Below are 13,072 nucleotides of genomic sequence, written 5' to 3'. Positions count from 1 at the left end.
TACCATTTCGTAATTTCAGACTGTGGTATTTGTTTTTATTGATTCGCTGGGGCTCAGTGATTACAGGCAAATCTTTTTGTTTACAATGTAAGCACAGGCAAACACACACACTCACTCAGGAACAGAGGGGTGACTGTGGATATGGTACGTAACTCGATTTAGAAGCAGCCTTGTCGGCGCCGTGGCAACGATAGCGAGCAGAAACTGGGGGAGCCTCGTTCCAACCTCGATCCCAGCCGCCTGAAACAACAACAGGAAATCTGATGAAATTTTCCGAGCCCTTTCTGCTCTCTCGCCCCGTCCCTTTGGCTATCTTTCGACCTTCCCTTTTCTCCATTGTCGCCATGTGTGTTTTCCCTTGCTGCGTTTCCAACATATGGACTGCTGCATTTAACAGATGTAACTGACGATGAATTCTCAGTGAGTTGTTTCTGTATCGATAACTACTACCCTGTCAATACACTTTCTATATAAACGTACATTCCTGCCAATCTCTTTTTCATCTGGCACATTTTACGTAAAAAGATGGAAGACTTTACAATGCGACACACACACGTCTCTATCAGTAGCCGACGACTGGTATTGCCTTATATGACTCTATTGTTTGCCGAGCATCCCACACTTATATCTGCGAAATTAAAATGAGATGCTTGGCTTTGAGCCGGCCGCGGTGGTCTAGCGGTTCTAGGCGCTCAGTCCGGAACCGCGCGACTGCTATGGTCGCAGGTTCAAATCCTGCCTCGGGCATGGATGTGTGTGATGTCCTTAGGTTAGTTAGGTTTAAGTAGTTCTAAGTTCTAGGGGACTGATGACCACAGATGTTAAGTCCCATAGTGCTCAGAGCCATTTGAAGCCATTTTCTTGGCTTTGAAGACTGTTCTAAGCGCGCTATTTCTAAATCCATAACTACTTCAATGTAAGCATGCTTTCCACACTTTCCAGTCAATCTGGTTGGCTACTGAAACTTCCCATTTATAAGAGAGGGATGACACAGATATGCAAAAGACATTACAATGCGAACCCCGCATGGTTCTGTCATTTGTCCACAACTATTTTTGTTTACTGTTAATGGTCGACCAGTTTACAGTCGCAAGGCTGAATTGGATGTGATGATCAAGTATTGCTGTCATACTGAACAACGTCACATCATTAGACAATATTAAATGACATTTTACGGAATTTACTGACTAGTCTTACACGAATGGGCTGGCTATGGACAGTAGAGCCGAACCTACAATATGAAAAATATGCTATACAACACATAAATACATAATGCGGAACGTACTCTTGGCTGCTACCCTAATGTTATAAAGAATGTCACTATAAAGTAAGACGATTCTGCAACATCCATCAAAGATGCAATTGTGATGTAGCCGACTCGGTATAATCGATATATACCCCAACTCCAAGGACAGTTACATCTTTTATTTAACTGACATTGTAATAGTATTAAGGTTGCCCATAGAGGGCTCAGTTATTACACATCGTAGTTTACCGTTTTTATCTAAAATATAAATAAGTTTTACACATACTAACTATCTGTTAATCAGACATTTTACATGAATCAATTTTATGTTATTAGTGTATTTCGTACTTTTATACTTTGACGATGGCGTCATATTATGAACGCTGATTGGCAGTTGTGAAGTAGTGTAAGAGGAAGTAGGCGGAGCCTCTGCATATTTAAGCTCATGCTGAGCACTCACAACCATCAGTTGACTTCGTAGCAGCTGAGGAGAGCTCTGCCTACCCTCCTCCAAGGAAGCCATGAGTATAATAAGTTTTATTTTATCTTGTTAAAATTTTGTCGTCATTAGACACTTTTCATTTTAATTTAAGATTGGTCTCTAGCATTTTCTAAAATTAATTCACAGGTCTGAAGATGGTTATATAAATATAGCCGAAACCGGTCACCTATGTTACTGAGACATAAGTGTTGTGATTAGTTAAAATATAATACTCTATTGATCACTGTTTCCAAAAATGTTTACCAAAAAAGATTTTAATAAGGTTTTTAGTTGATAAAATAATCTTAACTGACTAGAAAGATAAATTACAGAAAGCTATTCGGTCATTGCCCAAAGTAGGAACTAGTTACGACACGACAATATCCAAACTCGGGAAATGGCATTCCACGGAGAGGAGCATATACGGGAAAAAGTAATAATTGACGGAAAACCGATAGAACAAATTAATAATTTTAAATACTGTATCTGTTACGTAAGGTATATTACATCTAACGATCAAGAACACAAAGTGCCAAAATTTCAACAGTACTATAAATTGCACATTCGTCCAAAAAAGACAGTTATTACATATTTATATCTGTATTACATATATTTAAAAACAGATGCATAAAAACAAGCGCATGTTCTAATGCAACGTTATATCGAAATAACGAAGCAACCACTGATGATCTTTCAGAGATTTGGAACGAAAGAACATTTGTGTTTTATATAGATTTTTTCCTATAATTCTTACATACACATTGAAGAGCCAAAGAAACTGGTACTCCTGCCTATTATCGTGTAGCGAACCCACCAACGACGCAGAAGTGACGCAACACGACACTCTCAAACCATATTAACTTGTCAATCATAATTCACAAAGTTATATTCCAGATTTGGCACTGTATCAGCACTGACGTACCCAGTCGTACTGAAATATTCCTGAAAAGTGTTCTTCACTTTCCTAGCTTCTTTAACTGTCTTGTGTTAGCCTCATCTTCCTATGCCCCTCAGATTACTGTGCTGCCATCCTTCAGGAATAACGACACACTGCTTTGTGTCTTCTTTCTTTCCCGATTGTCCAACATAACTGTTAAAGGCGCTACAGTCTGGAACCGCGTGACCGCTACGGTCGCAGGTTCGAATCCTGCCTCGGGCATGGATGTGAGTGATGTCCTTAGGTTAGTTAGGTTTAAGTAGTTCTAAGTTCTAGGGGACTGCTGACCTTAGAAGTTAAGTCCCATAGTGCTCAGAGCCATTTGAACCATCCAACATAACTATTCCAACAAGTGTCCAAGAAAAACCTACGTAGCACACTAGTAGACAGTGCGATTTTCCTAACATTTTCTACAGGTAGCTCCATTTTCTAAAGGAGAATCCTGAACCTATTACTCAGTATTTCAAAAACATTTTTAGAATTTGTTCTTGCACTGCTCTAACAGTAATCAAATATTTTCTGCTACTGTGTGAGATTTCTGTTATATGGATTCATTATATGCTGATATAGGGGAAAGAACATCAGCTACGACTATATACGGCACTACAGTTTGAGTTCCTGATAGCGTTTCTGGTGGAAGAACGTTCATTACATTTTCTGCATCAGTAAGAATTTCACAGAGTGAATTGTTCTGGAACATTCCTCCATCACCAACCCTCCCATTACAACCTACATCCACACATGTATATTTATACTGTGCATGAACAAGTGCCAGTAAAAAAATGCTGTTACCTAAAGCACAAGACAATCTGGAAAGTTACACATGTCTTGAAACTGTTTGGATGTATGTTTCCATTCAATTTCTAGTGATGTCATTTGAAGGACGGAAAATCTGACGTAAGTATGCCAATGGGACTTTCATACATGCTTCAACTGAAAACTAATTATGACCTTAACCTCTGGACTCACCGTATATTAGACATAATTTCCACCAACAACTCAAAGTGATGAATTATGAAGTGCACTGATTCTGTCAGAAAATTTGTCAGGTAGGGCAGAAACAGGTTGGGCCTATAAATTGTAAAGTTTTATTCTTAACATAAACTTTTACAATGTAGAGCTACATTTTGAATAAAATTGCCAAACTATAACACTACGTGATAATGCCCGCGCAAAGGCAAAGCTGAAGGTTGGATCATACATCCGTTCCCCGAAACATTTCCTTATTTTTGAAATTGTTAAGAAAGTCACTTTAAAGATTCGTTGCTATTTCTATCAGCGTTAGGGGAGTGAATGGATTTGACAGTTAATGAAACGTAACACATAAAACTGCATAAAAAACTTGTTCCATAGGCACTCAGAATGCACCCACTCCCCGAAATACGTTTCTTGCTGAAAGCAACATATCTGGACAAGAATGGTTTCCTTTTTGTCCTTTTCAGCTTATTTAAATGTGTTAGTACATAAACATATATTGGCCATGTTCTGAAGAAATTAAAAAACAAATCAACATATCTTCATGTATGGATCCTTCAAGTACTGGTAAACTGGGTCACAAGTTTTAGGAATAACTGACGATACTGTGCTTCCATATAGTCTGAATGAAAACATTAGGCTTCTGCAGCTTTCTCCACTAGCTAGAAACCTCAGTGTTAGAAGCAACCTAAAGAAAATTATGAAATTAGTTACAAGATTACAAGTATGCGCTGAACGCGCAGCAGCTTAGTAACACTTGGCTTATGTGAAGGTACTGACTTACCTCTCTGAAGCTGGGATACATTCTCGCATAGCTGTGTTTTGTTTCGGGCCTACTAAGAGAAACAATGTCAATAATTCTGTCCCGCCCATTCTCCGAGAATTTTTGTATGATTCCCTGTCCTCAGACCTCAGTTCATTGTGTAACATACTGTGCAAATCCCGACAGCCGTCGTCACGTCTTAAAATCCCAGGTTTAGTCCATCATCTTCTGTTACGCAAACGTAACTTCCTTAATCCACGTAGCCGAGATATTACTGCAGTAACGACTGCATTAACAGCAGCTGCCACACTCAGTTCGCCTACACTAATTTTCTAAAATAATGTTGCGCCATCTGCACATTGGGCTCCGGTGATGACGAAGGTATTTGCTCTCGGGTTAATCAATACTGAAGAATTTGAAGACCATTTCAAGTTCACGAAACTGTCACCAGTGGACAGAGTTCAGGAACCACACAAGATGTCCATTGAAAATTTTTCCGATCTCGTTTCGTTCTGCGGACATCGGTAACCTTGGAAGGTTACAATAAAGCTCCCCTGGCGAAAAACCACAGGTTTTTCCAAAAAAAAAAAAAAAAAAAAAAAAAAAAAAAAAATCCCTGCTAACAATGCGTTTTTTTACGTAAAATACGAATGCGGAATAAAACATAGGTGTTACCATTTGCAAAAATGACCTTGGTCTGATCTTGAAAACAGGATTCAAGGTCATTTCGAGGTAATTATTCCATTAACTGCTTCAAACCTTACAACTTTTACTACATATTTTTTTGTAGAATTTGGCGGCTCCAAAGGTATCGGTCAGTATAGATTAAAATGGTGTGAGTGTTTTTGTGTACATTGTTGAAGACTACTGTAGTTTTATTTCCATATTTAATCTACATTCAGATATTGTCTAAAATTATGTTGGTATACATACAGGCTCGACATATTATTGAGTCTGTGATGACACTACAACGGATGAAGTGTATTCTCTAAATGATAATTAATTGTGGAAATAAATTTGTAGCAGTCTTCGATAAAGTTGCAGAAATTGATGACAAGCTGCACAACTCGCTGTTAGCTGAAACACTATAGTTGGCATGACCAAAAGAATGCATAAATAACACGCTTAGTTGTATCCACAAGAACCTCTATTCCCTATGCACATTTGAAATACCTTTCCTGAGACCCATCTGAATTAAGTGCGGACTATGGTATCGAACTTTCCTTAGACGTCCCTGCCCCTCTCCTTACCTCCCCAGCATCCTCATATGAGGCGTATTAGCTGTTGTTTATACTACATGACGTAATTTTCGTGTTACACCATGCACAGTCTCACAGATCCTCGACTAGTTAGAGGCCGTCTGATCCTGAGAGTCGACCATTTGTGCCGCGTCAGTGCCCCTTTACAAATGCAAGATAATGCACTCCACTTCTGTAGAATGTGACAGCTTTACTCTCCCGCACACTCTAGTATAGTGGAACGTATCGGCGAATGGGAAGCGACCGCGGAGCCACTGCTGTCATTTTCGTCACACTTGCGGCAGTACAGTGCGAAGGAAGGTAGCCGGTAAAGCACTGACGTAAGAGCAACGCCTTGATTTCCACTGTATACAACCCTCAATATTATACTAAAATTTCACCATTTCTGATTATTAATTCCTGCACCTTCAAAACGTCATTAAATGTACTATATATTAGGATTTGCAAATGAGTGCGTATTTAGTACAGCCGCCTTACTATTCAGGATTAACGACGCCTACATGTTAAGTAGGCTATTACCAAAGTATACGCAGTGGGTTTCTCATACAGAGATCATGTTAGAAGATAGTATTACGCCTGCTGAAAGGGGAAACGCCTACCACCATTGGTTGAACCGAAAATGGCAGGATTAGGGGCTATCAGGCATGCAGTTTATCGTTCTGTGTTATTGCGGCTTGCATTAGTCGACATTCCCTAAGTTCCGTATGAGTATGGACTCGATACGTTGCGTAGGACCATACTCAATTCAGTCCAAGATATCAATCGTCCAGTGCAACTAGCATCCAAGACGACAGGCATGTTGTTCGATTGCATGTGCACAAATAGTGCAGTCTCGACCCAAGTAGTAAAGGGTACAACAACCTGTCGTAAAAAATGTGTACTGCAAACCCAGATTAGGTCAGTGTGCTACCACCCTCAGTGGAGTAAATGCAAGTTAAAAAATTAAAACCATTATTCACGTAAAAGTTTGACGAAGTAACTGCTTTCTATTGTCGCAAAGCGCGATGGAAGACAAAATAATTCTGCCGCTTTGGTTGGCCGAAGCTGGGTGAAAACCTTAGCTCGCGTTATACACAAAATTAATCTGGCGGACACCGTGGCCTGGAATCTATGGATGTTTGCTGATGATGCTATGGTGAGCGGTAATGTATCGACGACGAGTGACCGTAGGAATATGCAAGATGAAGGAGACAAAATTCTAGTTGGCATGATGAACGGCAGCTGTCCCTTAATGTGGAAAAGTGTAAGTTAAAGCGGATGAGGAAAAACAAACCTATAATGTTCGGATACGGCATTTGTAAGGTCATGCTTGAGACAGCCACGTCGTTTAAATACCTGAGCGTAACGTTGCAAAGGGATATCAAATGGAAAGATCGTTTGAGGATTGTGGCAGGCGCGGGCGAATGGTCGACTTTGGTTTGTTAGGAGAATTTTAGGAAAGTGTGTTTCATCTGTAAAGGAGACTACGTATAGGAGGCTGGTGTGACCTATTCTTGAATACTGCTCGAGTGTCAGGAATCCATAACAGGACGAATTGAAGGTGGACATCGAAGCAGTTCAGAGCAGGGCTGCTTGATTTGCCGGGGGGTGGGTTCGAACAACACGCAAGTGCAACGGAGATGCTTCGGGAAATCAAAAGGGAATCCCTGGACGGAAGACGACTTTGTTTTCGAAGAACACCATCAAAAAAGTTTACAGAAGAGGTATTAGAAGCTGAGTGGCGAATGATTCTACTGCCAACAATGCGCATTACGCCTAAGGACCACGAAGATAAGAAACGAGAAATTGGGGCCCATACGGAGTCATATAGACAGTCGTGTTACCTCTATTTGCAAGCGGAACAGTAAAGGAGATGTCTAATAGCTGTTGAGGATCGTGGCAGGCAAGGCGAATGGTCGACTTTGGTTTGTTAGGAGAATTTTAGGAAAGTACTGTGGCTTGCGGAGTACCTATGTAGCTGTAGACGTAAGGGAGTCCTGCACCTCCACGTTTCGGCAGCAATACCTCGTTCTATCAGATAGAGGCGACACGTGAGTGAATATCCGTGATCAAACAAGTCACTTTCGCCGAGTATGGTGTAGTTCTCCGAAAGATTATAGGATCTCTTTAGTTTTACTCGCGGCTTATTTGTAAGTGACGTCAGTTTAACGTGTCTCTCAGTGCGACCGCCGGCCGCTGTGGTCGACCAGTTCTTGGTGCTTCAGTCCGGAACCGCGCGGCTGCTACGGTCGCAGGCTCGAATCCTGCCTCGGGCGTGGGTGTGTGTGATGTCCTTTGGTTACTTAGGTTTAAGTAGTTCTAAGTCTAGGGGACTGATGATCTCAGATGTTAATTCCCATAGTGGTTAGAGCCATTTAGAGCCATTTCTTGTTTTTCAGTGCGACCATGAAACCCAATATCAGTCGACCCTCTAAGCCGTGAAAAACACCAGGTTCTCTGGTATGTGAATCGATCCACGGAAATCGTGACATATTAAAAAAAAATAAATATCCGTGACCAGGAAGACTACAAATGTTATTTCTGCCAGGGAAACGAACTAATTTGATCTTTCGTGTAAGTCGCAGAATGGAACACACTTCTGAGAGAGACTGTTTTGTACCTATATAACATCTAATACTGCAGAACACCTGTCTTCAACATGGTCAATGATCTCGTGGCGACTTGTTGACCAATTGCCTCTTGGTATCCGTCTCAGGTTTTACGGACGACGCTTGTTTGACGAAAACGTCAGACAAATTTCGGCAGAGGAATCGGTGACAGAAGCCAACAGGCAACTTGTGACAATTTTATTACGTTAATAAGAGAGTCCCAGAGTATGTTACTAACAAAAAAAATGGTTCAAATGGCTCTGAGCACTATGGGACTTAACTTCTGAGGTCAGCAGTCCCCTAGAACTTAGAACTACTTAAACCCAACTAACCTAAGGACATCACACACATCCTTGCCCGAGCAGGATTCGAACCTGCAACCGTAGCGATCGCGCGGTTCCAGACTGTAGCGCCTAGAACCGCTCGGCCACTCCTGCTGTTACTAACTCAAAGATGGGATAATATTAGCTATACCTGAGTGTGAACATTCTTTCTTCTGCTCTCTTACTCCACGGCCTTAACCGCTGCACCATCACGAACAAACACACAACATTCCAGAACATCGTCGTTGATGTTAATGTATCTTGAAGAGCTTTACGCCCATGTGTCGTTAACCGACATTTAATGACAGAGTATCGCACCAACAGTGAGGTGTTTCAGATAAATGTTCAATGTCTTGTTGCCAAGAAATGGCATACTGTCGTGACGCGCAAATTAGAGTACGGAAACAATGAAATACAACGAAATACAATATGTCATCTTCAAAGTTTTTCATTTGTCGACTGGTATCAGGTTTCGTGGTCGTATGAAGTAACATGACAATTTTACAATATTTCCCGGTAAGCACTGATTTCTCCCTACATAAGGGGCTTACTTTTCTAAAATAGCCGTACTTCAGGTTTAATATGGACTTCAGTCCTTAGTGCTACTTAACTTTTTCATATTAACTGTCATTGTCAGGTATGGAGGTAGTGACAAGACACAGATAAAAATCCTGGTTCTATCCAAGCCTTTGGACCAAGTCTGCTCTTCACCACTGAGCTACCGACTGAGTAACTGCTGTTGCAAATAACTTAAATGAGGACTTATTTCTTCTAATGGTGGGGCAGCGCCTGCGACCGGTGAGACACACAGACAGGTCGACCTGCCCTGGAGGACATTCAGACCCCCCCACTTCCTCCTCCTTTATAATGGCGGCATCTATTATACCTGCCGTAACTGGGACACAGGCCGGCTCCCGCAGGTCGGCAGTAAACGTCGGCCAAATGAAAACAGATTCGGCGCTTTAGCTCGTTGCGAGCGCTTCAGGGCTCCATTCCAGAGATGGATATGCAGTAAAGTATGGTAATAGCGTGGATTTTATCCACTACTTTGCTCCATAGACACACAACACGCGACGTATAAAGATGGCTCAGTGGTCTACGTAACGAAGTGGCGACACGAGTGTTTAACTTATTCAGCTGTAGCACGACAGTTCCACATCAACAGTCAAAAGATATTTGCAAATTAATTCCTGCGACATTTCTAACATACGACGTTGCTAACATCGGTCATAAGATTTCGTGTTCTACCAACTTCTTTGCCCGTTTTTTGTCAAACCAGGACTATGGTAGAGTCCGTCGTCCAGGAGGACCGCTACTCTAAACATGCACCACGCCACCAACACAGGCCAGGGGGTGCAGTATTAGGTTATGGGGGACCTTGTCTAGTGCTTCCCTGAAGACTGTCGTAGTAATGGAAGGCACCATGACAGCTCTGGGATACGTGAACATTATTGCTGACAGCCTCCATCCCTTCCTTGTTAGAGTCATCCGCCACAGCAATGGCGCCATCCAGCAGGACAACTGTCCGTTGACAGATTTGAGCTACGGTGGGTCGAGTCCGATACTGACTCCCTGACCACTAAATTCGCCTAATTTGAAGCCGACTGAAAACGTATGGGACAAAATCGGGCTCCATCTCCCTTCCACAAACCACATACCGGTAATTTGCCGGAACTGCAAGACCTGTGTGTACATATATGACCTTTTCTTTTTGCTGTGACATAGTGGCAAACCTGCAAATACAATCAGAATGCTGTAATGGAAGTTTCATTGGAATGTTCTCTGTTGTTCTCTCATACTGCATAAATCTGATGCAACAGAACACGAAAATATGACTGGAACACTTCACATTTACAAATAAGTGTTGTAAAATGGAAACTGACCTTCGTAAACCCCTTAAGGTTGCTAAAACATTCTCTGTGTAGAGATGACACTGCCCTTGTCAAACCATTGACTGAAAGCACCAATCCAAACTTCGTCTAAGGAAGGACTCAGAAATTTTCAGCTTTCACCAGAAGAAAACATTCACTGGAGACAGTGTAACTATATGATAATTTGTCAAATGTGGAGCATGACTGTTTGCCACAAGATGATGTGGTGCAGCAGCTGCTAAGCAAGATGCGTGTACATTTCGACCACTGACTATGCTTACTCCAACTCTGTGGTTTTGAGCACTGTACCCCAAAGATGGCATCTCTGTGAGAAGCTGATGCTGTGCTGTTCCATTTACACTTGCACTTTGCATTCCTAGCTCGGTAGCAGGTTCGAATCCTGCCTCGGGCATGGATGTGTGTGATGACCTTAGGTTAGTTAGGTTTAAGTAGTTCTAAGTTCTAGGGAACTGATGACCTCAGAAGTTAAGTCCCGTAGTGCTCAGAGCCATTTGAACCATTCCTACCTCAACTTGTGAAACATCATCTAACAAGTTGCCTGCTCGATCTTCTGCCCTCACAACACTATTTTCACCAAATAATTTGATGTCACTTTTGCTGATGCTAGTTTGGAACACTCAGAGTCTGATGAGGTGCTACAGCTGCCAAGAATGGATGTGCATTGGGATGACAGGTGAATGATCTGCTCTCACCTTTGAACCATAAATTACTATGTTAATGTTCTGGTCCATGTGTTTGTCCATGAATGGTGTGAAGTAAAGGAGGGCGGTGCTGGTGACCGGAACTGGCCTGAACTCTGATAGGTGTTTCTTGCCAAAGACAGTAATGGATATATGTAGCAAGTGTTGTTGAAAAGGGTCTAGTGGGTTAGGAGGAGACGTATAACACAATCGCGCACACACACACACACACACACACACACACACACACACACACACACACACACACACATTTACACACACAGGTTGAGTCATGTAAGACGTTTATTTTGTGAACGTTTCCGTATATCGAGATAAAGTTTTCTGGTATCAACTAAGATATTGAAACAAGTATATTTTCTAATATATCTGTATACTTTTAATAGCTGCATTCAACACGTGTTGGAAAGACAGTTACTGTGATAGGCCACTTCCCAGTATCGACATTGAAAACTTTAACAAAAGAGTCCGAGAAATGGACTAAAATTCGAAAACAATGCGATCAGAATCGGCTATTGTCGTGTACATATTGCATGCAGAGCTCCGGTTCGAAATTCCATCGCTATAAGCAGCGCGATATGTGTACACTACTAAGAAAAAACCCCATTTCCCCCATGATATAGATATAACATCAACTATAACTTTTTGTATATGGAACTACAGCGTATGCTAGATTCTGGCATCAGATGGGTCTCAGGAAAGGTATTTCAAATGTGCATAGGGAATCGAGGTTTTTGTGGATACAACTAAAGTTTCATCAGGCTATTTTCCGTTCCCAATTTGACAGGATATGTTTAACATTCGTCATATAAACGTAGCATGTCTAACATGTCCTCATTAGTGTACATATCTGCATGCAAGAAATGTTGAAGCAGAAATTATCTTCCGATGGACAACATAGTTGGTTGGTTAATTGTGGGGAAGGGACCAAACAGCGAGGTCATTGGTCCGACCAGATTAGGAAAGGATGTGGAAGGAAGTCTGCTGTGTCCTTTCAAAGGATCCATCCCGGCACTTGCCTAAAGTGATTTAAGGAAATTACGGAAAACCGAAGTCAGGAGGGAAGGATGAGGTTTTGGTAATACCGTCCAGTATTTAGAGGGCCGACAGAACCGACACGCAAGATGGGTTGCTTACCTGCTTGCAGGAGCGCGAAGAGAAACTTCGCCAGCGGATATAAACAATAACAGGCTTTCCAAATAAACGTTGAACTACTTCGCCAGACAACATGTGACAGTTTCCCACCAGTCGTAACTCATATACTTCATGTAGCATTCCACCAATCCGGCTTCATAAGCATGCCCGGAAGGTCAGAATGGCAGTGTTTACCTAATGCTAGGAACGGCTCCGGCCAGTACTTACATCAGCCCTAACATTGTTTACGCTCACCATAGCATTATAGTAGCACTTTGTATTTCGTAATTGGTAGAGCAGATTATGGTCAGTATTTTCTTCCATTGTCTTGTTTCTATATCTGATTTCCCACCACAAGAGTTGTGGCGTTTTCTTGTTGTTCTTGCATTTAAACCTTAGTATATGCCAAGAAGGCGCTTTCCTTTAATTACAATGAAGTGTGTTCAAATTGACTATTAGTTCTTTCCTGCCGAGTGCACAACCCTACAGGTTTGAACTGCAATGCGAGTCCTCTGCGCCACCTAGCTTGGTGACAACGTAGTTTACGCTACTCCTGTCGTGAAGACAAGTATATACTCGAAAGTTTTGATGTAACGACGTAGTCTGGCATGAACGTGTTTACTACGCAATAACCGGTTTCTGATGACGTAAGTTTTCAATTTTAGAGTATTTCTCGGATACTTCTACAAAGAGTTTCAACCTCAGAGTGAACCAGCATTACCCATTATATTTAAAGAGTCATAGTTGCTTCAGTATCTCGATCGAAGCAAGGGTCA

This window comes from Schistocerca piceifrons, chromosome 9 (assembly GCF_021461385.2).
Source record: "Schistocerca piceifrons isolate TAMUIC-IGC-003096 chromosome 9, iqSchPice1.1, whole genome shotgun sequence".
Lineage (NCBI taxonomy): Eukaryota > Metazoa > Arthropoda > Insecta > Orthoptera > Acrididae > Schistocerca > Schistocerca piceifrons.
The sequence above is the reverse complement of the archived record's forward strand: the minus strand, read 5'-3'. Positions refer to the sequence as shown.